The 23,925-nt window shown below is 41.8% G+C and overlaps 1 protein-coding gene across 2 annotated transcripts in view; it reads right to left on the bottom strand.

Annotated features, from left to right (window-relative positions):
• Nucleotides 1-6,696, bottom strand: part of ARHGAP24 (Rho GTPase activating protein 24) — a 218,446-nt gene extending 211,750 nt beyond the window's left edge. For both annotated transcript variants that reach the window (XM_065689068.1, XM_065689057.1), the window contains exon 1: nt 6,359-6,696. The gene's annotated coding sequence lies outside the window, so the exon portion shown is untranslated. The remainder of the gene's footprint in view (nt 1-6,358) is intronic.
• Between the last annotated feature and the right edge of the window lie 17,229 nt (nt 6,697-23,925).

Genomic DNA, 23,925 nt, shown 5'->3' on the forward strand with positions numbered 1-23,925 from the left:
GTGGCTGCCCTGTTCCTGGCAGTGTTCAAGGCCAGGTTGGATGGGGCTTTGAGAAACCTGGTCTAGTGGAAGGTGTTCCTGCCCATGGCAGGGGATTGGAACTGGATGAGATTTAAGGCCATTTCCAAACCAAACCATTCTATCATTTTATGATTTTATGCTTCGTGCTATATGATAACTACAATTCTTATTTCCCAGTCCTAGCCCAGGTAGGTTAATATGATTAATAGGTTAAAGGTCAATATGATTAGCTCTCCATTACAGTAACAATCAAAGTAGCCAGTTCTAAATACACACAGACATGGTGGCAACAAGATCTTGGAGCTATCATAGAACATGCAGTTCCTCAAGGATTAGTGATTTACAGAAACATTGTTTTCAAAAAAATACTGAAAGAATTAGCAACCATTCAGGGCATGGGGAACAGTAACCACATCCAACTCATCTACAGAGTAGGATGTGAAGAATAAGAAGCAAAGCTAATTGTCTGCATCCTCTGCATCATTTTTCTTTCTGAAGCAACTCAAGAGGGGCCTTTAGCATACTTTAAGTACCCTTGACTGTAGTGCTCTCCCATTTGCTAAACAGTCATTTATCACACTAGGATTGTCAGAGCACAGTAGTACTTTAGCTACTTTTTCCACCTTTACATACTCGGTTTGACAGCCAGCACTGCAGAGAAAAACTCCTTAAGTAGGTTCTAACATGCTTCATGGGTTCTTTTCCACTTGAATTCATGTGATCCACTCCTGTGATGCATTTTCTAAATACTCATCCTGTAAGACTGTGCCCACACATCCCCACAGCACTACCTGGAAACGTGGTTGTGAACTTTAAAAAAATCAAAAGCACAAAGATCCATCACAACTTGCTTTGCAACACCAGCTCTTATCCTTACACACACTTCCAACTGAAGAAGGCAAGCCTTCACACATTGCAATGGTCTGCTGTGGTCATTCAGCTCCTTTCCATCAAGCCACAAACACAGAATCAGATGTGTCCCCCCCCCCCCCCCCCATAAGTAACATCAAAACACAAGAGGGTCAAAACTGAATAAATGGATGCCTACAAAGAGCCCAGCATCCCATCTCCAACTGTGACTCAAGTAAACTCTCAGGGACAAGCAGAAAAACTAAGACAAGCACACAACAATACTTTCACATCCAGCTACCCCTTAAAACTGGGTTTTCCCTTAACTAACCACAGTATTTTCTGGCAAGTATTTGTGCATCTTAATTACACCTTATGTACATCCTGTACACAGTACTACCTCCTTTCATTTGTTTTGAGCATGCCACCATCACTCCTGGATACACCCTGGAATTTCTCAATTGGAAATAAGGGAAGAATTGGCCTTTGCTCACTCTTTCCCAACCACTCATTTATGCAGTTTTCTCAGCCGTCTCATCTGGCTGACAAGTTCCTTCCTGCTTCACTGTTTCTTGGACAGAAGCTGTCCTGTGTCCTTGACCATTCTTGCTGCTCTTTTTAAAAGGTTTTCTAGCTTAAGCTGCAAACTACTAGCACTTTTGGGAAGCAAGGGATTCCCCTGGTCTCACTTCTGTCCTTCTCCGTATTTTAGTTCTCACAACAGAGGATGTAGTAGCCAAGAAAGTTACAGAAAGAGCTAGAAAGGGAACTTACGGAAAATCCAGGATGCTGCTGCTGGAGCCAAGGTCAGGTCATTTGAGCAAGGATTAAGTGGAAGGCTACTTTCTCTACCTACTGAAGGAGCACTTTACCTCCTTGTAAAACAGAGAAGTAGCTCAAAATATGGAAATAGCCAACAGATTTTGGCCCAGACCACACAAACACAGGAAAAAGCATGTTTGTTTCACCCAGTTAGTGACATCTAGAGGGATCTGACTGCCTCCAGGACACAGGCAAATTGCTGGAGTTTTGCATTTTACTTTTTATAACACTTCATGATTGTTCAGTTTGGCAGGCCAAGAACACCAGTCCAGTTAAAAATTTAACTGCTTTAAAAGCAAAGGCAGATGTGGGAAAAGGAGGACAGGAATACACCAGTTACTTCTTGGAAGTAACAGACAAGAAAAGAGTCTTTGCTAAAGAGCTATTAATCATAATTGCTATTACACAGAATTGCACAGAACTAAATATAGGAAAACTAAAGGTATGCCATGACAATAAACTATATAAACATTGCCAAAGGGTTCTACATGCTGCTCAAGTTTGTCTCATTGAGCCAGAGCATAAAAGCCCCTCCAAACTAATCAGTACAACAATAAACAACAGAAGTTTGACAAAGTTAAAAGCACTGAGATCATGTGCTCTCTCCTTCAAAGGCCTCTGGCACGGCAGAGCATGACATTTTCATTAGCAAAGCCCAATGGAACAAGAGCTGAGCCAGGCAGACAAAATTAGTTCAAACAGTTAACAGATAAGTCAAAAACCATGACTGTAAACAAAAAGCAGCATCACACTCCAGGTGGTTTCTAGCCTCAGGGGAACTATCTTATTTTGCAATTTAGCCAATGACTTGGAAGAAAAAAGGTAAGAAAAGAAAAAATATAATGACTGAAAAACAGTGCAAGTGACAAGTACCAAGGAAGCCATTAATTACAAAGAGGAAAGGCGATTGACAGCCAGCCATCTGTGTTCTTGCTCAGCAGAAGTTGTGAAGATCTGACAGTACCTGAGAACATCCTCCTGAAGGAAAACTCAAGGTCCCTGCTCAACACAACAGCCCCATCTCTAGCATCATCACAAGACTATTTAACAAGGGAAAAATAAAGTATACAGATCATTATTGTGTCTCTGGATTTCACAGGGCTGACCCCTAAGTATTACTTCCAGTGCTAGTATCCAAACATCTAGAAGCATTTTGTAAAACTGGAAACCATTTTTAAAAAGCTGAAATAATTAAAGAACTGGAGATCATAATAAAGGAACTCTATTTTCTGCTTTTACAAAGAGAAGGTAGAGAATAATATAGTAACTCTTCAAGGAAGCAGAAATTTGGATAAAGAAGGCCACTAAAAGAGCTAGTGAGAACCACAGCTAACAAAGGTGGTAGGTAAAGACAGTCAAATAAAACAAATTTGTAAAGCACATAATTTAAGACTGATGATAATTACTCATGTGATATTCTGCAGAGCATTAAGAGCCTATCAAGTGACTTTCTGTTAGCAAAACAGGATATTTTTCAAAAATAAGTGATCTAGCTTATAATGGCAGCTAATCAAGGGCCCTTATGGTTCATTTTGGATGCATAATCAATTCAACATGAAATAAATTCACAGCTTCAGTCCCTACCATCCACACTTTGATCACTGAAATGTAACTGGCAAAATGGTGAAGTAGGAGTTAGTCAGGGAATGTACAAGAAGCTGACGAATAGGAAGATGTTTCTCAGCATGCAGCCCCTCACACCAAGATCAGCCACCCACAGACTGGCTGCTACAGCTGGATTGTGGGGGTACCTATTGAAAGCAAACACCACAGAACCATGAGGTTTGGGAGGCATCAACTCCCAACTGCTGGCTGTCCTGTTGAGGTCTGGAAACCACAGGGACCAAAGCAAACTGCTTCCTAATGCCATCCAGCTGCTTCTGGGAGCTCACACACAATGCCATAGAATGGTTTGGGTTTGAAGGAACCTTGAAGATCATCTAGTTCCAATCCCTCTGCACAGGAGGGACACCTTTCACTAGACCAGGTTGCTCAAGGTCAGGTTGAATGGGGCTTTGAGCATTTCCAGGGATGGAGCAGAGTCTCCTGGCTCCCATAGCAGTGCTGCCAGTGAAGCCTGTATGCCCTCCTCGCTGCTATAAGGCTGGGACTTCATCTCTGCATATGAAGTCTTTATCTGTCTCAACACAGGACTTGGGGATGTCTGCTATGCTGCTGAAGCTGAAGTACAGCCACATCTTTGAGATGTCTGGTATTTTCATACCTTTTGAGTGCTATGTAACATAGATCAAATCTTATTACTGGGACTTTTTGCAGTCCTACATGTAGGAAGATAATCTAAGCTGGAAATTTGGCCTCTACTGTCATTTTAATTTTCTGTCCTCCCAAGACTGGTAGTAGAGTAACAAGTTTCACAAAAAGCTGTGTACTTCCTTATCAACCAACACTATTGAAAACTCGGCTTTCTGCAACGTTGAGGATTCGAGGTAAGATTAATAGCAGACACTAAATGAAGAAAGCCTGTGCCAAAATTCTCTTTCTGCATTTTTCTTGGTTTAGAATGCCAAGAAAAGACAGCCCTTTCTTTTCCTTCCTGGCTAAAAGCTAACATACAGCTCACTCACCCACAAGACAGTTTACAATGCTAAAACCCTCCCGATACGATGAAGTGTTGCACCCTGTTCCAGGAGGTTATTTAAAAAAGAAAAAATCATGTCAAGCATTCCCTCTGCCCAATACAGATAAAGCCAGTAAGCAACAGCTAGAGGAATAAAGCGTAATTCCAAAGGCCTTCAGGTCACAATAAATACCAAATAGCCTACAGGGAAGACAGCTAAAGGTAATAGGATGCAAAGCACTTCAAACTGCCCATCCTGAATTTCAACTCTTTTCTTAATTTTTTTCTTTCACATGGTGTGTTGAAAAAAATCAGATATTGAATGAAGCAGCAAGAGAGGAAAAGGTCCTGAGAGATGTGCTATAGCTGCACATGGAGCTCGCAGGGTCTTTCTATTCTAGTTACTTCTGCAGACATGGCCTTATCAAGAGTTCAAACTATTACTTGTCAGGCAATTTCCTTTCTTAATTTCTAGCTTTCTGAAATCCATCTTCAGAAAACTGAACCTAGCTACAGGACCACTGATAAAAGTGAACTTCATGCACTAACCTGCAAACACAGGAGAGGCACATCTTAAAGGAATAACCCACAGCCTCCCTCTCGTGTAAGTCTTGCCTTCCACACAATCATATTGTTAGCTGAATTTTCTACATGGCTTTACATTTTTTTACTTACTGTAGGGCTTTTTTTGTTGTTGTTGGGGAAAGAGGTGGGGGGGGAGGGCACACAATCTGTTCCAAACTAAATCTATGTAATTTCATTAAAGAATGAGAGTCAAGTAAAGAACAAGAGAAGAAAAAAGCAGCTGAGAGACAGGACAACAATCAAAGAAGAGTCAGATTTTATACACCATGCACAAAGAAACACGAGTTCTAAGCACATTTATTTTTAACACAAGTCATCAGTATAACATACTAGAAGATGCCTTTTGCTATAACAAATCTTGCCACAACGTGAAATTTCACAGGACTGGAAACAAGTACTTGACACTCAATCCTTCTTTCTCTCTACCTCTGCTTGTAACTCTGCATTCCGTGAGTACAGGATGCAACTTATATGACTTTTAGTTAGGAAAACACACATTGCCCCTTGTATTGATAAATCCCCCTCCCTTAATTCTTATCTCATGGGGAATCCTTTCCTCTGAACATACAGAAGTTATTGTCATCTTCTAGGTACAGAACTACTCTGCAACAGAAAAACTTAACTGCGTCTTAATACCTGCTGATCCAATACGATCCAACCTGCTGATCTTCCCAGCAACCATGCTACTTAACGCAGACAGAATCCACATTATTAGACAAATACAGTGTTACAAAGCCACTGTGCTACACAGGGAATTAATCTGGGGTTTTATTTCTACCTACATAGAAGAGTACCCATCTAAAAAAAAAAACAAAAAACAAAACCCCACAAAAAACCCCACTGCTGTTTATCTGCAGTCACGTGTTGTAAAAATGTTTGTAACATGATCAAACATGAATCATTTACTACTCTCCAATTTGCTGAAAGAAGAAACCCCCAAAACTGACAATATACATCCAGGTTACCGCTAAGAAAGATAAATATTCCATACAAGCCAAATGGAGGGAAAAAAAGAGAAGACTCCCTTATCTTAACAAGAAAGCCACTCAACAGCTCTAGACACCCATTGAAGATTCCCTAACACTTCTGGGATTACAATCAAAATCCTTATGGTAAAGTCTGTCCCAGTGAGGACTGATCTCTGCAAGCCTGCTGCAGATACTTGAGGGAGATTTTAAGACAACCATCACAAATCCAAAGATTTAACATGGAGATCGCAGAAAGCACAAAGGGCTTTTACTTATATTGAAGCCAACAAGTAGTCAGATGACACATACTCTGCTTGTACCCCTGACACCAACAAAGAGGAATCCTGTTATGAACTCTGTAGCACTGTTAAGGAGTAACAGCACACACCACCACGTAAAGATGCCTACACACACACATGCCCGGCAGACAAGAACAGACGGAACACGCACAGACAGCTGCTGCCTCTGTTTCCTGGTCTGCAGCAATTGTCTGTCCTGCAGTGACCACGGGACAATCCGCATCGATGATACCTACTGTGCGTTCAGCTGCCGTGCCGACCCGGTCCAGCGAGAGCTCCGAAACTGCGCCGGGCCAGGACTCCTACTGTCCACAAGCAGGCTCAATCTCCTCACCCATAAACGCGGTGGCTTCCCCAGACAAACTCGGAACCGGTGACAGCTTGTTTCAGCCTGACTGCTCTCACAAGTTTCTCCTCCTTCCCTTCCCCTCCGCGGGCTGCGAGCGTCACGCCGGAGCTCCGCGCCCCCAGCGCCCTCCCTCCAGAAAGCCCCTGCGCCGCACGGCTCGCAGCCCAAGAAGTTGGGAAGAGTGTCCCTGTGCGCACGGATGTGTAAATACACACGGTGCGAGGAGCTGGAACGGCCTCTCAGGGCCGGCCCTCAGCCGCAGCCCCGGTTTCGGGTTTCACTGGCAGCCGGCGGCACTGCTGCTGCGCTGCGGAGGAGTCTGACTCCGCTACCGCTGAGCTCCGCGCGGCTTGCAGAGCCGCGGGTCGCTGTCCCGAGGTGAGCACGTCGGGGACCCGCACGCCCTCGGGGGTACGGCACAGCCGGCGGAACGCGCGGGGATTCCCCACCTTCAACTAGATCAGACGGGCCAGACCCACATCCAACCCGGCTTTGGCTGTCTCCAGGGATGGCGCATCTGTCACCTCTGTGGGCTTCCCTGACAGTGCTGTACCACCCTCACGGTAAAACATTTCTTCCTCACGCCCAGACTGAATCTCCCCTCTTGTAGTTTAACAGCATTGCCCCTCGTCCTGTCGCAACTGGCCCTGCTAAAAAGTCTCCCCCCAGCTTCCTAATATGCCACTTTCAAGTACTGAAAGGCCACAATAAGGTCTCCCTGTAGCCTTCTCCAGACAGAACAACCCCAACTCTTAAGACAGGCTCATGTCTTAATAGGAGAGGTGCTCCATCCCTCTGGTCATTTTTGTGGCCCTTCTCTGGACCCTCTCCATCATGTCCATGTCTTTCCTGTACTGAGGACTACAGAGCTAGACAACCTGGTCTAGTGGAGGGTGTCCGTGCCCATGGCAAGGGTGTTGGAACCAGATGGTCTTCAAGGTCCCTTCCAACCCAAACCATTCTATGATTCTATGAACTAAAGACATTTTCTGTGGTCTTGACTCATCTACTTTCTACAGTCTGCATCTCTGCAACTTAGTACCGATAGCCTGTTTTAAGTTTTACCTTGTGTAGACCTCATAGAGGTTTCCACAGGACCTGTACAGGAAGGACCCTGTGCCTTTTCCACAGGCCCAGCTCTGACTCAAGCCACACGGCAGAAATCAGAATAGGAATTATGATGGAAACCGCAGCTGTAATGTGGTTTCATGAACTGCCATTCCTTCTCTGAATGGTACAACTGTCGTCTGCTCCCGGGTGACTCAGTGAGCGTGAGGCTGCACTTTTCCTTGAGCTCAGAGAGGGCAATGAATGACGCGTAACTTCCGTCCTCCCTCCCACCACCTCAGCCCAGCACACCAGACCCCACAGTACGGGTTTCAGGTGGAAACACAACCTTTCTTGGAAAATCCCAATTGCTCTGTGTCACCGGTCTCTTCTTTCAGATCCCCATCAGGAGACAAAAAGCAGTTTCTAATACTATACTACAAGAAGATCATGAGAAAAAATTACTAATAAGAATAGTTGAAACAACACATTACACTTTCAGGCCCAAGCAGTTTCACATACTGCACACACGAACAGCAAAACCCAGCTCATTTTCAGCTTCTCACACCAGATGTGATATTCCTCTAATGACTGGAGCTGGCAAATCTGTAGAATCTGGAAAAGCATTTTGTACGACCCAGAATCTCAGCCTCTGACAAGTGTCCAGCTTGGACAGACCTCAACATACTCCCACCAAACTTCCCTCCCATGACCCATTTCTCACAGTTCTGTGCCAATTCCAGCTCCACCCAATGTGACAGCACTAAAGAATCCTGAGTACTACAAGAATTAGTTGCAGCCTTTTGAAAACAATCAGCTTTCCAACAAATTCATCAGATCTATGAAGGTTTCCAATAGATGAGGTCTGAAGAACATTTACGTACTGTAACACTGGAGCAGCTTCTACTTTTAACAGAAAATATAATAGTAATAGTAAAAAACTCATTCGCCTGGTTACCCATACTGAATGAAATCTCTTACCTCTGCCTCTCACCAGTGCTGCAAGAAGGGTCAAGACCTGCAGCAGCCAGCCCTGATATTAGTGCCTAAATAAAGGGGAATGCCCAAGATGCTTTCCTCACCTTCCCAGCTTGCTGTGATGTAAACCAGCCAGAAAAGAGAACTAAGCAAGATGCTCAGTATGAGGGCTGGTCCTTTTTCCTGTCCCTGGAAAAGAAGTCTATCGAGATAAAACAAGGAGTAAGCAAAGCCACCCCTATAATCTTCCTGCCAAACTCAGACATGAGGCCTCAGCATCAGATACAGCATGCTGTACCCCACCAAAATGAAGCTTCTCCCAGCAGCCACAGCAGTTTGGAGAAACCATGGAGTCTCGCAGACTTAATGCCAGTGTAATCTTTTTTCCAAAGAGTAAACAGGGTATATATATGTCTGCTCAAGAAGAGAAAATAAATATGCACAAACTTTAGATGGTGAGGAGTAGGACAGAATTAAACACACACACAGCAGGATACCTGGGCTGGCCTTCAGCTTGGTTAGTTGCCAAACACAGGCTCACAGGGAGAACAGCCAGAATGACATACTAGAAAAAACAATTTTTTAACAGGCTGGAAAGCCTTCCACCATTAAGGACTGTGAGCGCTCTGATGAGGTGACTGTACATATGGGAGCCTCACTTTATGCATCACAGTAATCGACATCATATAAATGCTTAACTCGGGCACTTCTGTAATTTTCAAGTCTGCAGATCTGTGCCTTTATTTGAAGAAAAGCCATATTAACACACAAGATCTCTTGTTTAAATTAAAGGAAATTACTGTTCAGTTGCTGTACTGTTCTCTTAAGAGAGAAGTAACCGCAGGGAAATTTCCAGCTACCAGAGGGAAAGGAGAGTGGCACAATGTACTTCCTAAGTGCAGAGACACACAGGAAGTGAGCTGCAGGGCAGACTGGTACTGCTGGCTGCAGCAGTGGGTACATGCATACCCCCTGGTCCTGAGCCAGACCTGCTAACACACAGCGGAAAGATCACAGCCTTGTGTCTGCAAACACGGGTGCTTTCAAAAACTGAGCTGCAAAGCCACTGATCCTTGAAGAACTGCACATTTGAAGTATGACTATTAATACATAATCACAACAAGGAGGAGACCTTTTGCAGTCAGATTTCCTTCCTTCCTTCACTTATTGGTGGCCCTCTGCTACTGTTCTTTCTCTCTGCAATCGTTATGGTTTGTTAGCTGATACTCTTCTAAAGCTGATTTTCAGACTGTAAAACAATCCAGCAATAGGCTCATTGCATTGAAATCCTTCAGCCTGAGTTGCTTTTCTATGTGGAGATCATCAATATCCAGTCATTCGTTAGCTACATTTATGAAAGATCAGTAGGAACAAGTCTGAAACAGTTACTCCATTCAATACACAGTTAAGACTAAGAAAAGCCTGGTTTGGTGCTGGTAGGTACCCAGCTAGTTTTCCATGCCAAGATGCTCCCATCTAACTCTTAGGACACCAAACCTGAGCAAAATGAGACATATCAAAGACTTCACATGGCAGGGAACTAAGATTTTGAATCTTCTCATCCTATTCTCTCTGGTTATGTTGTGCAGTAGAACAGGCTGGACAGTCATTTCCATTTTCAGTTTCATGGAAATCAGTATTCTTAACTCACAGATTAAATCTGTTTTATCTCCCCAGTGCCTGGAATATTTTGGAAGATGTAGGATTTTTAAACATTACTGTTTTAACTTTTGTTAGGTACTTTTTATTGCTGGCTCACCGCTGTTTCCTTCATTCATCCAATATTACAGCTGTCAATAAGGAAAGAACTGGAATTTAATATGACAGGTTTCAGCAAAATTTAATGCCACAAGGTAGAAAACACAACCAGAGCTTACCAAATAAATATTCTTCTGTATCCTGTAAGAAAAGGATGAGCCATGCTCAGCACCTTGACAAGTGGCTTAGATCTTTACTGTTCCCATAGGGACAGATTTTGCATGATGTTTCACAAATGGGTAAAGCTAATAGCCCTAAAGAACAGACATGCAAGTCTGTTGGAGACAGGGCCCAAACCTAACACGTCTGAAAATGGATTGAAAAGTGTAAGGACTTCCCTGCACATACAGGAAACTTCTCATAGTCATCAGGATTGTCTGGATAATTTAGGCACCTTCAAATCTATAGAATCATAGAATAGTTAGGGCTGAAAAGGACCTTAAGATCATCTAGTTATAGCTGTCCAGCTGGGAACCATTTAATCTCAAAGATCCCACAGCCATCTAGACACCTTCATATCTACTTCCCTCAACTGCAGCAAGATGTTCCTCACCAGTCTGTATATTTTCTGCTTTCCCTGCCTTACAACTTCTTTCATCCTTATACTTGGCAACTGAACCTCACGTGCAACTTTTAGTTGCACACAGCAGCATAATTCCTAACTACATGTTCTATTTTCCAGCCTACATCACTGGGACTAAGATAGGACTCTTAAGATAGGCATGTCATGCATGAAGTTGCATGAGAGAACCGGAATAAAAGGTTTTTCATCACTGCCTTCTTCCTTTCTGTAGAAGCATTCAATATCACCTAGTGTTTAGGTTGGATATCAGTATTCAGCAGATAATTTTTCATACTCTTACAAGAGTCCAAACATTTTTATCTGGTCTACTTCCTCCAAGTCCAGATTGTTGAGTCTAGAGTTGTACTAAAAACATTATGAAAAACAATATGAGGTTATCCTGGACTCACAGAAGGAAGCTGATTCAACTGTGTTCTGACTGAGGAAAAGGTGGTCACCCACCTAATATATGCTTGAAATTATACTAATTCCTTAGAACCAGAAAAAGTATCAGAAGACACAGACTAGAGCTTCAATAGATATAGTGATGATTTATGGTGTGACAAATCAATGCAAAAATGTAGAAACAAGACAACAAAGATCAGGTACATCAACAAAAAGCTTTAAAACTAATGTTTTTGTTTAAGCACTTGGGAATCACAAGACTTGATTCTTTCACAAGGCTGTTGCCAGGATCTCAGAATAGATATGATCGTGCACCACTTGGCTTTCATTTTCTAAACATCTTCCAGTATTTCTTCAAGATTACTTCAGAATTAGCCCTTACTAGCATAAACATACTCTTCTTTCCCAGCCATAAAGCAAATTTCATTTGGACCCACAGGACAGTTGGAAGGTAACTGGCCTTGTATCTTTGGTCAGAAGCACAGAACACAAGCATATGTATCCCCACAAGGGACAGCAGAAGGTAGGAAGGAATAGTAATAAAGATCCCCTTTCTAATGTAACAGTGAATCTTGATTTATTATAAGTCAAAGCTCAAACCAGCAAGGTCTGGATCCTGTTTGCACAGATAGAGTAGAACACAACGTTTTATTTCCGTTCCTTTCTATAGAGTGAAACCTTCAAATATACAGATAGCATAAAAGTTTTCTTCTCAGTTTGACAACGGATATTTTGCAAGGTCCTTGATTCCATGCAAAAAATAACAGTTTTGTTTTCTTGGGGTTTTTTGCACTTGGTGTTTTTTCAAGTACATTAAAAAAACGGACAGAACAGGATCTTCCTTAGAAAGTGAAATTCACACGGGAAAAAAAGCTTTTTATCCTGTCCCTATTGGGAACACTGACACTGAAAAAAAATAAAAAAAGGAAAATCTCTTCCCCTAAAATTTAACTTCTACACTTATATTCTGCAATACATTACATAAAACTCTTCAGTTGTCCGTTTAGCAGCTGCAGCAGCCCAGCTGAAATTAGCAATACCAAAAATATTTTGTGTCAGGTTTTATTTTGGTGATACACTCAATTATACATATATATACACACAAGAGTGCAGGTAAAACTTGATAGTATTGTTGTGTTTCTGCTAACTGCTGTTAAAATGCATAGTCTCACCTTCTTATAGATGTAGACTTTGAGCTACCCCACTTTCATAAGCAATGTACCAATTTAAGCCGTAGGAAAAAAACAAGCCATAAGAGCTCAGAGGATCTCACCACTGGCAAAGCAATCTTCTCAAGTGACTAGGAAGAGAGTATTAATCCACAGTGAACAGGAGCTCCAGTTTACATTGCCTCTCAATAGGCTGAATAGAAAACCAGAAACATCCACCCCGTAAAGCAGCAGTAAATTTACAAGGGAAAAACAGCACCCCACAGTGAACCTGACTGCAGGAACGAATGTATCAGATGGGATGAGTTTAACACAGTTAAATCAACAGGTAAAGAATTCAGAAAACCTCAGCAATGAAATTCGTTGCCATTGTGTCTGTATTTCACAATTCCCAGGACTTCCACTGAGCTGTCTGTACACTGTCCAGAGAGCACTCATTCACCTAACTGTCAAGGCCAATCTCCGAGTAGAAGTATGAAAACACCACAGAGAACATCCTCCTGGGGTGCCATTGTACTCCTTCCTATGCTTTCTTGTAACAAAAAGCTTTTACAGCAAGTGTGTAGGTACAGTTATTGCAGAAGGTACAATTCATGTCCATTTAAAAATCCCCAAGTCCAAATCTATCACAGCAATAACTTCTGCTGACATCTGCAGCAAAATGTCACCCTCTGAGTCAGTTTCTGTTACATCAGTAAAGAACAACCATAGAGGGGTAGGAAGCCCTTGTCTCAAACAGCTTTCATTAGGAAATGTCTGTATTCTTTAGTTGAGAAAACAAACACAACTGCATTGTATTTTACCCTGGTGGCACATGGAAAGGAGGAATCTAACAGAACTAGTGTTTAACATCAACACAGATTCCCCAATGGCAGTCCTGATCTATTGGACTGCAGTTCTGAATAGTGACTAGCTTCATCGTATGAAGTACATCATTTAGGATGCAGAAGAAAACAGGCAAGATGAACATAGAATCATAGAATAGTTAGAGTTGGGAAGGACCTTAAGATCATCAAGTTCCAACCCCCCTGCCATGGCAAGGACACCTCACACCAAACCATGTCACCCAAGGCTCTGTCCAACCTCGTCTTAAGCACTGCCAGGGATGGAGCATTCACAGCTTCTTTGGGCAACCCATTCCAGTGCCTCACCACCCTCACAGTAAAGAACTTCTTCCTTATATCTAACTTAAACTTCCCCTGTTTAAGTCTGAACTTCTTACCTCCTTTTCTATCACTACAGTCCCCATGACCAATTCACAACAAAAAATAAGACAGCAACAAATAAACAAAATTGTTACACAATGTGTCCATAAAACACTCTCCAATAGGAGACAACAGGCTTAGTTACCGAGGACAAATTAAAAATTTTGGGTTTGAAGACCTGTATAAGGCAGAAAAATATCTACATATAGCCTTTCTTGGTCAGCTTTTATTGGTAAGCAAAAAAAAAGTAAGGCTAGTAGAAACAAATCATAGAACCACAGAATTGTTTGCGTTGGAAGGGACCTTAAAGTTCATCCAGTTCCAACCCCCTGCCACAGGCAGGGACACCTTCCACTAGACCAGGTTGCTCAAAGCCCCATTCTACCTGGCCTTGAACACTGCCAGGAATGGGGCCTCCACAACTACATAATACATTATATGATGCAGATTTAAATTAGCACAGTAAAGCCAAAAAAGGAAATCAGAAATGGTGAGATGCAAGCCTACTCAAATTTGGTGATTTCTAATCCCAACTGCTTTCATCACAACCTTCATTGTAAACTCAGTTACACCTTGAGTACCAAGTACCTGAGTACTCAAAGCTGCAGTGCCTGCCATCCTCCACTATGCATCACATGAACTGGAGCTAAGGAAAACCTGAGTGCTACTTCAGAGCAGCAGTATTGCAGTACAGTTATCTTCATGGCTCGTTGTGAAGCTCTGCCTAACTTAGAGAAAACCTTTTGTTTGGACACTATGAAAGCAGGCAGTTAAGTGATATGATATTTATCACTTCCCAAAACTCATTAGGGTAGTATCTTTCTACACAACTTTCTCCAGCTGTGTTTGTCCTATGCTTGTCTCCTTTTTCTCTGAAAACAGCATTCAGATGGTGAAATCACAGGGGTGTAAAGATGACACACTGCACAAAGTCCTTGCCATTGCTCTGCAGTAAATCAGCTATGAGCTCTTAAAGCATGACGAGAGATTTTGGGGATAAGCACAAAGTATCTGCTGCACTGTAGCACAGAACTGAGAGCTCAAAACTAGAACAAACACAGCCACGGCTCCCTGCTTCATCTGGAGAGCCAGTTGAGTTTTTAAGCACTAACTGACAGCTGCTTAACATTTACTCTGCTCTACTATTTGCTTTGGGAGCTTTCAGGATCTCCCAGTTAAGCTCTTCAAATTCCAAAAGGGGATTCAAGTGACAGATAGTTCTAGCAACAGATTTAATATTTATAAATCCATAGCAGTCCAGAGTCCTTTCTCTTCCATTCTTTTGGATGCATGCTGAGGCATGACTGACATGCCTCCATTTCAAACAGTGGCACTTACTTCAAAATACTGGAGAGCTCTTGTGCCATGTAATTTTAACAGTACCGCAAAATAAGGCTTTTATGTTCATAGTCCAAAAGCCCTATTTGCCACTCTGCATACTTCCTTTTGATCAAACATAGATAGGGACCTCTTTCTGCTATCTCATACGTGAATGCCACTCTTGCATTCTCTCCTACGTGCAAGCTGTTTTCAAGGCTATTCAATTGACTCACAGTACTTCCACTATGTGTTTTATGCCTTCCAGGCACTTACTAATCTTTCAACAGAAACAACTTCAACTACCTCTTGGGTTTCTCTCTTGCGATTTCATTGTCATCTGTTCTTCCTCTCCCTAGAGCTCTGTATTGATACTCTGCTTTTCATCAGGCAGATGAAAAGCAAGAAGTACTTGTACTGCAATACTCCCTTTGTGCAAGAACCCTATGCACAAGAGCAGGATTTTTACATCTGAGTATTTTAAAGTACCTGTATTATTCTTCTCACAGAGGTCCCCTATCATCACAGTTTCGCCAACATTACACAACAGAGATGCAGTGAGCGGAGGGGTTGCCATGGGCAGAGACTGCGTAGGATCAAATATTCAAATGAAGCAACATAATTGGATACCTAATCATGGCAATAAAGGCTGCTGCTGTCATCTCCACATGCCTCATTTAGTTTTAGGAGTATTTTCCAGAACCTACTGTATGTCTGATGACCTGTGTACTCAAAGGTTTTAATTTCAGAGATTTTGTCAAAGTGTCATGGCAAATGACCTCCTCCTCCAGGCAAGCAGCCACAGAAATGAAAAGGGTCACTTCTTGTAACAATGAGATAATTAGGGCCGTTACTTACAGAAGAGAAAATGCTTCCCTTCCTTTAATACTGAGTAATGCTTTCAAGTCACCAAGGCAAAACGATAGGAGTTACTACTTCCAGTACAATCCAGGATGGATGATGTACAGACCTCTCAATTTTTGACCCCTATAGTTCATCAAGCAATTCTTTAATCGGAGCTGGTGAAATTTGTATTAAATACATATATAAAGGACCTGGCATACAGGTTGTGCTGTGGAGTTTGGTTTTGTTTTTTAATTTAATCTCATTTTTGCTGAGATTAAGTGGTTGCCCTTCACAACCATTTAACACAATGCTACCCATGAGAATCAACAGACACTGCTCCCCAGCTTCTTCAGATCTGTGGAAGAAACCACCTGTGACAGGAATCCAGATCCAAAAATGGAAAAACTAAGACTGGACCTGGTAATTCCAGAATTAAGAACCTCACCAGCTACTCCCAGGAAGTCATTGGTCCTGCAGTTTTCCTCATAAGGAAACTCATGATCCTCATCATCATCTTCTAGCATTTGGACTCAAATGCTGAAAAACATGGGAGTGATCTGACTGAGGCTACCAGTCATTCACACCTGCCTCACACTGTGCATCGCTGCCTGTATCAGGGAAAAGAAGCTAGAGAATAAAAATGTATGTTAAATCCCAACAGCTAGCAAGTGAGACTAAATAACTCCACATTAGTAATAATATTTACCTGTATCTATCAAAGGGATAACTTTCCAGCCACTGTGCTTGACCCCCCATTACCGGGACTCTTTAAAGCTTTGAGATTACATACCAGACAGAAATTACAGGCTTCCCAGCATTTAATACCACATTTCCTTCAGGGTCTTTTATGCACTTGACCATCTCTGCAATCTTACATGTCCCTTCAGGCCCTCTATCATTTCTTATCTCCATTTATGGAGAAGCAGTTCTGAAAGACTGAGACAACGTCAAATAACCAGAAATTTTCCACTTACAAGGAGCCCTGCAAGGAACATTTACCATGCCAACAATGGTTGACAGAGGAATAGCCTCATCCCCACCACAGGAAATTCCAAACCATAACAAGTTAAAAGTTTCTCCTCCTTTTGGCTCTTTTCCTTGACAAGTTGCTCTCCTCCACCTCCAGGCTAGGAACTCTGAACCTGATGCTCCAATACCTTTATTTTGTGAGCCTCTTTGACTCTGAGGTAAAACTTTTATTATCAAGGAAAAAACAACAGAGGGTCTCTGTGATGGTAATACTATGGTCTACTCCATCCAAACCTCCCATTGCCCAGCCAAGATCCCCTCACCAATCTAATTGTGACCATAGAGCAAGAAGAAAACATAGCTGGTTACATGTGAAAAGAATCTTTCTGTGGAACCAAATCAGACTGCATCTACCATTAAGCCCACAGTGGGAAGCAAATCCCTTTCAGAAAGGCTGCCAGAAACCTTGCCAGTTCTCAGCCAGAGCCTAGCTGTCAAACACAGAGCAGGGCTTTATAGCAATCCGAGCCTTCCTGCTTGCCAGACCTTGGGGACCAGCTACAAGAGAAAATGCAGTACTCTTGTGACTGGCTCCCCCTTCAAAAAACAAAAGCCACAGTCATTCCTGGCCCATCTACAGAAGTGCAATGGCATGAAGGTTTGGCAAAGCCACCCCACTTCCCCAGACAGCAGTATGTCGCTATACTGCTAACATGACAATGGAGCTGAAAAACTTGGAGTAGGAAAATACATCCCAGACTGTAAAACCATTCCTACTGATCCTTGCATAGAAGTCATGTACAAGTCAATCCTGTAACTGGAATATTTCAGCAAATCCGGGTGTAACCCCCCTCCCTCCTCACATTCCCCCTTCTGAAAAAGAGAAATATAATTGCAGTGTTGGGACCTTCTGGATATCCATACTGCACGGGTAATGTCCCATTAACTTGTTCTCTTCAACCTACCTGGCATGTCTCAGAAATGAGGCAGATGTCATGAGGGATATAAACAGAGAACAGGATCCAGCCCAAAAAAAGCAATGAGCTAGAGGCCATGAGATTTGAGTTCTAGTCCAAATTTCTGCCAGCCAAGCAAATCTGGGCAACCCATGCTGCTATTCTGTGTCTTTCTTCTTCCTCCCCCACTTCTAACACATCTGTTTCAACTTAAGCTCTCTGGGACAATGACTCTCTGTTGCTACAATGCCCAACATGTTGTGCTTCCATTAGGAAGCAGCAGAAACCTTATATGCATACAGTGACTGTTGGATACTCAGGCTCAGTTCTCAAGATTCTGGCACAGGACTTTCCTTTCTGTATTTTCTGTTGTAGATTGACAGGATGAAATCACCCACTCTGGAAGCAAAGTAAAGAGAAATTTGTACTGTGAATCCCATCTCAATGAATCAGGAAGCGCGTCTAGTATCACTTCAAGCAACTGTATAAAGCATGACTAAATAATGCCTTGCCAATTTTTACACAGACCATAAAAATCACAGAGCTCTCACTGACTCTAGGACCTTTTCTGGCACAGGAAAATTTTGGGCAGGCCCTCATCATTTTTTTCCATGTTTGGTGACATGTAGATGGCCTGGAAGAGGGAAGGAAAAAGTAGCCCAGTATTGGTTCCACTATGTAGGGTAAACAGTGGGGTAAACAGTCTCAAAAGAGGAAATGAGAAGTGGCCATCATTTTGCTCTTATGAACTCTGGGCTGAAAATTGCTTCAGAAAAACAAATCACATTTAGATACATCTCTTGTTTTGAGATACACACTAATATAAATAATATGACTCAGTAACTTAGTTTCTCCAAAGCTTACAGGCACAGGGCCAGCTGTATACTGCAGCAGAGCAAGAAATCCTAAGCAGACACACCACTGTTTCACTGACCTACCTGTGGGCATCTACCTGCAGCAATATCCTGATTATTAAAATGGTACTGCCAACTGAGAGATGGGAAGGGACTCCCAAAGGAGAAAAAGACATGCTCAACACAGACTGTGTTTAGGGGAGAAAATAAAACCATTTTTACTACTGCTCAGTCATATACATTAACTAAACTCTGAAAGGCGTGTAAAGGCAGAAACATTCCATTTCACAGATGCTTTGATGGCAGTATTCCAGTGCTGATACTTCTGCTCAATTCCTCCCCAAAGCCATCTGCATTATACTTATAAACTACAATTATGAAACCATCACCTATGCCAGCCAACTACGCACTACACCCCACTGTTATTGGGAGAAACAAAGATGAAAACATCATTTATAACACTAAGTCACTCAGCCCAAGCAACATCCAAGAAATTGATTTATACATTAATTTAAAAACAGTCACATAAATTCTAGTATACCTCCTATTTGCTACTGATTCATGGCATGTGACCAAAGCACCCTCAAGAAATGAGAGAATGAAAAAGTGAATAAGGACATTGGGAAGTTAAGGATCCAAGCTAAATCCACAACAAATTGTGCATAACACACAAAACCAGACAGGCCCAAAATAAATGTATCAACTGGGCAAAAACTGCTTTAAGATGCACTAAAAAGTACATTAGCATATAAAATTGCCAAAATTCACAACACAATTTGCAGGTACCTATTACCCTATATGGCACAGAAGCTCTCAGCTTCAAAGGTCATGGGTGCTCCATTACCACCAATGATAAGCATCACTTAGCATCTGGGAGGACTTCTCTATACAGACTGCTGTCCATCATCTGTACCTTTGGGATGTATAGACTTTTTTTTCAAGACTGAGAATGGAGAGCATAAACTGAAATGCCTTTTCTGACTACTCCTGGACCTCAGACATGCCCTCCTCACGTACTGCCTTTTCTAAGTATTCACCACTTGATTGCTACACCTGATGACCACATCTGCTCTGCAGCAGGTCTCAGTGGGTGTTTACACACTCCACATGAGCACAGATGAGAAAGAGTGGAGGATTTCTTCTGGCATGTGACTCAAGTCCTGTAGTACAAAGACCACATTTTTTCTTATTCTCATTATGTCTGTTATTTCTGCACTCCTGTTACTGTGGAACAGTACTGTAGTTGGATACATAGCAATAGATAGGACTGGTATGTCTCCTGACTGAGTGGCAGAAGCATCGTACTGTGCCTAACCTGGAGGCTTCAAGTATCCTTAGCATAGACTAACTTAGGAGAGGGTACTTCAAGGGCCCAAAAAGGTACAGATGGGCTTTTCGTATAACTGCCTTAAGTACACGGAAGATCAAGAAGCTGCCTATCTTGCCTGATGTCTCAGAGGATCCTTCTGTTATAGGGTTACTATCAGTTAAAGAACAGCAGGTGCCAATTGCTACCATGACAATGTGCTGGTGACAATATGACACTAATCAAGGCTTATTGGTTCCATCCATAAGCTGATTCGGCGACTGGAAAGTCAAGGACTGATGAGTAAGACCCATTCAACCTTTGATAGTCCCATATGGCCAGTACAAAATTCTAAAGGAGAGTAGAAGCTAACATGAATGAAGTCATGCCACCACCAAGTGCTGCCGTACTGGACATGATAGAGCTCCAATACAATATGTGATAGCTGATCCTGTCAGCACATTTTTCTCAATCTCTTTGGCAGCAGAGTGCAGGCCACAAACTGCACTTCGCTGTTGCTGCTTTAATACTAGTTTTACAAATATTTTAAATCTCTTCATCCGTCACCATGGTTCAATTAGTTCGAAAAGTTAAATGCTCTGGTACACTCACTGAAAATCTTTCTCTGTAAAAGAAAATGTTTCTGTGAATTACACTGTTAACGTGTCACCACTGAGTGAGTAAATAATAAGCTTTGGCTTCACATGATGAAGTAGCAAAGTAAAATCTAATACAAGTGAATCGCAGTTGGTTTTAATAAAATGTAATTACATTAATCAATTGGACATTTCCTGTGGGGAAGAAGAACCAAACCAATGACAGTATCATCACACAGTAGAAAAATCTTGTTAGCAGAATGAGGGGAATGAATTATTTGTCCATCTCAAAGGTGAAAAAACAACCATTATCGTTCACATTATCAGGAGCAGCCAACAGGCAAACTGTAACAGATCATAAAATAAGTCCACTGGATCCTTACTTTTCAGTATACTAATATGGCATTTTAGTTCACAGTCTCATTTTGCAAATATTTTGCAGGTGTCCCTTGATTGCACAGGCTGAGAAGTCAGTGATTACGTGCGACTGCTTTTGTGAATATTATCATCAAATAGTGAATGTTTATACCTTTTACAGACTGGAGGCAACCGTTTACTCTGGTTTACAACAACTATTTGGTTCTAACCAAAAATCCTAACATTTTGTGTACAAGATGCATGGCACATTTTAGGATTAGCATGGGGTGAACGTGGTGCAACGAGTCATAACTGCGACAGAATGCAACGGACAGAAAATAAATGATCTGAATAGAAAAGTAAACAATTTAATTTAGCTCTCTCTTAAATAGAGTGGCTCCTAAAAAGCTGTAATTGGTTTTCTAATATGGGCAGGATGCCCACAATTCAATAATAAACAATGCCTTTACATCCAATTCCATTTTGTTACCAGAATTTTTAGGAAGAATTGATTTCCTTTGAATGCTTTTATTTAGCAGCTTTCCCATCAAAAAATGGATTTTATTTCATTGACAAAAATAGGATGGAAATACTCCTGTGTTTTGGAGGTTGGTGATCTGGTTGGTTTCTTGGTCTGGGTTTGGTTTTTTTTGGTGGTGTTTGCTGAGCCCAGGGGAAAAAGAATATCTGTAATATTGGACAAGAAGTCTTGAAAGATTTCTAAAAATATTTCAAAGACAAATTTGTTGTTTCCATTAAGCATATAAACAGTAACATAAAGCACTCAGACACTACTCTTGTGCTTTATAATGTCACCAGGACAATTTTAGTGTATATGTTCTTCCTTCACACCTCTCTGCAGTCCTGTTTGATGTTCTCTCTAGATACCATTATTCTTTCCTGCAATTACAAGTTTGCTGCACTGGAGAAGCAGCAATTACAGCAAACCACGTAATTCATTGATACAACTCATGTACCTACAGTCTCTCAAATGGCATGAAAATCATTCAGGCCTATCAATTGGTCCCAAACTTATGTGTCAGAATTTCTGGCACAAATCAGCTTCAGATGTAAAGGGACCAATTCCTTCAGCACTGAATGCATTCAGTTCACACCTGAATGAACAGCATTATGCTCCAGGCACTTTAAGGAAAACAAAGAAAAAGCATTATGCCTGCCTCTCACCCTAAAAAAGAAACACATATTAAAACATTTCTCCATGTGGTAATGGATGACAAGGGTGCCTGCTGGGGCAGCACTACACACCAACCTATGCTCACAATAGTATTTTTAGTCAGAAGGGGAAACCAAATGCTAGGCTTGTGTTGTTCTTCAAACATAGGAAGAAGAACTACAGTGTTGCACTCTTCTGCAGAAAACTTAATGACACAGACACCATTTCTTCAAAGGCTTGAGACTGCCCAACTCTTATCACCCTCCTTCTGCCAAACCAAACTTTCACAGGCCAACCTGAGATAGAATCATAGAATGGTTAGGGTTGGAAAGGACCTCAAGATCATCTAGCTCCAACCCCCCTGCCATGGACAGGGACACCTCTCACTAAACCATCCAACACAAGGCTTCATCCAACCTGGCCTTGAACACTGCCAGGGATGGAGCACTCACAACCAAGGCAATCAGCTCCTGACTTTTTTCCACACAACTCATGCTTCCATTTTGGCCAAAACATCTTGTAACATCACCTTCTAGGAGTATTTTAGCATTTCTGCCTTGTAAAATTAATTCAGTAATCAAGCAAGAACAAATATTGAAGTAGACCTAAGAGAAAACCTATGCCCTGGTGATCAGGTGCATTGCACAAAATAGTAATTGTCTCCTTCGGCTGTCCCCACAAGTGGCCAAACCAAACTCCAACATCTGAACAAGTCCAAACACCAAACAGTCCTGGATCAAAGTGACCATTTTATAGCCTCAAGCACATTTCCAAAACTTCACTGATACTTCTCAACCTGTAAAAAATTAAATAAATTCTTTTCCAGAATCTCAGGCAAAGCCAGCTGTTTACTTGATCAGGCCAGCTCACCAGATAACATTCAGCTACACAGTCACACACTAGTGACAGTTATAGCCTCAGGTAATGAAAAAACTCAGACTGGAGTTTCTCTTATTGGTTAGGTTACTGCTAATGTAAGTAAGTTGCACCAAATTCCACAGAGATATAGATTTCCCAGCTCCATAAATAGATCAAATTATGGGTGTTTAAGATCATTTAAATTCAGCCACATGCAAAATTCAAAATCACAATTGGCTTCTATGCAAATTAAAACATCTGGTCTCATTTTCATCTGGGATCCTTCTTTTTATATTTTAATCTTTCTTTGTACAATTGCAAAATATTATCTGCCTAGCATGCATTATGAATTCTCTCTTCTGAAAGACCTACGCTCTCAGTGCTGATCTGCCTACCTTAGCTTCACTACAACACCCCAGGTATTACTCGTCCTCCGGTTTATGTTGCCAGAGGTGAACTAAGTGAAGCACAAGTCTAAAGTTTGACAGTGAGGACTGATGGCAACGATAAAGCCCTCAACAGTTTGTAGCAAGGCAAAATTACACAGAAAGTGACTTCCCTCTGTGCTATCCCATTTTTCGTTCCTCTGGACTATCCCTTCTTACCCTTCTCCAATTTCCTCAGGAAAGACATGGTACAGATTTAAATAGCTACTATAACCATTTCACTACCAGGCGAACAGAAAACTAAGAGAAGGGCTGAACCCTTACTGCTGAAATCTTGATGGTGGCATTTTCCCTTTCTTCAAATGAATTTTTGTCCTACGATAGCATTTGTGTTCCATTTCCTTTGCCCAGCTTGTGCAAAGTGTGGCTTGCCTTTGGGAATTTCTTTCTAAGAATACAGTAATACACCGTGAGCACTAATATGAAGATGTGTTCCTTGTAAGAACTTAATTTGATGGAAAAAGCCGCTAGAGTATCTTCCACAATATGTCCATGGAATTTGTCCCATCCATGCTATAGCAATTTTTACGTTTTATATATGTTCAAGATAGAATTTGACCTTGTTTTCTGGGCTTGCTCACTTCAGCAGTTCTTGAGCATGCTTTGGTTAGGTTCAACAAGCTCAACTGCGTGGGAATTTTGTATTCCTCT

Source organism: Lathamus discolor, chromosome 1, assembly GCF_037157495.1.
Source record: "Lathamus discolor isolate bLatDis1 chromosome 1, bLatDis1.hap1, whole genome shotgun sequence".
Classification (NCBI taxonomy): Eukaryota; Metazoa; Chordata; class Aves; order Psittaciformes; family Psittacidae; genus Lathamus; species Lathamus discolor.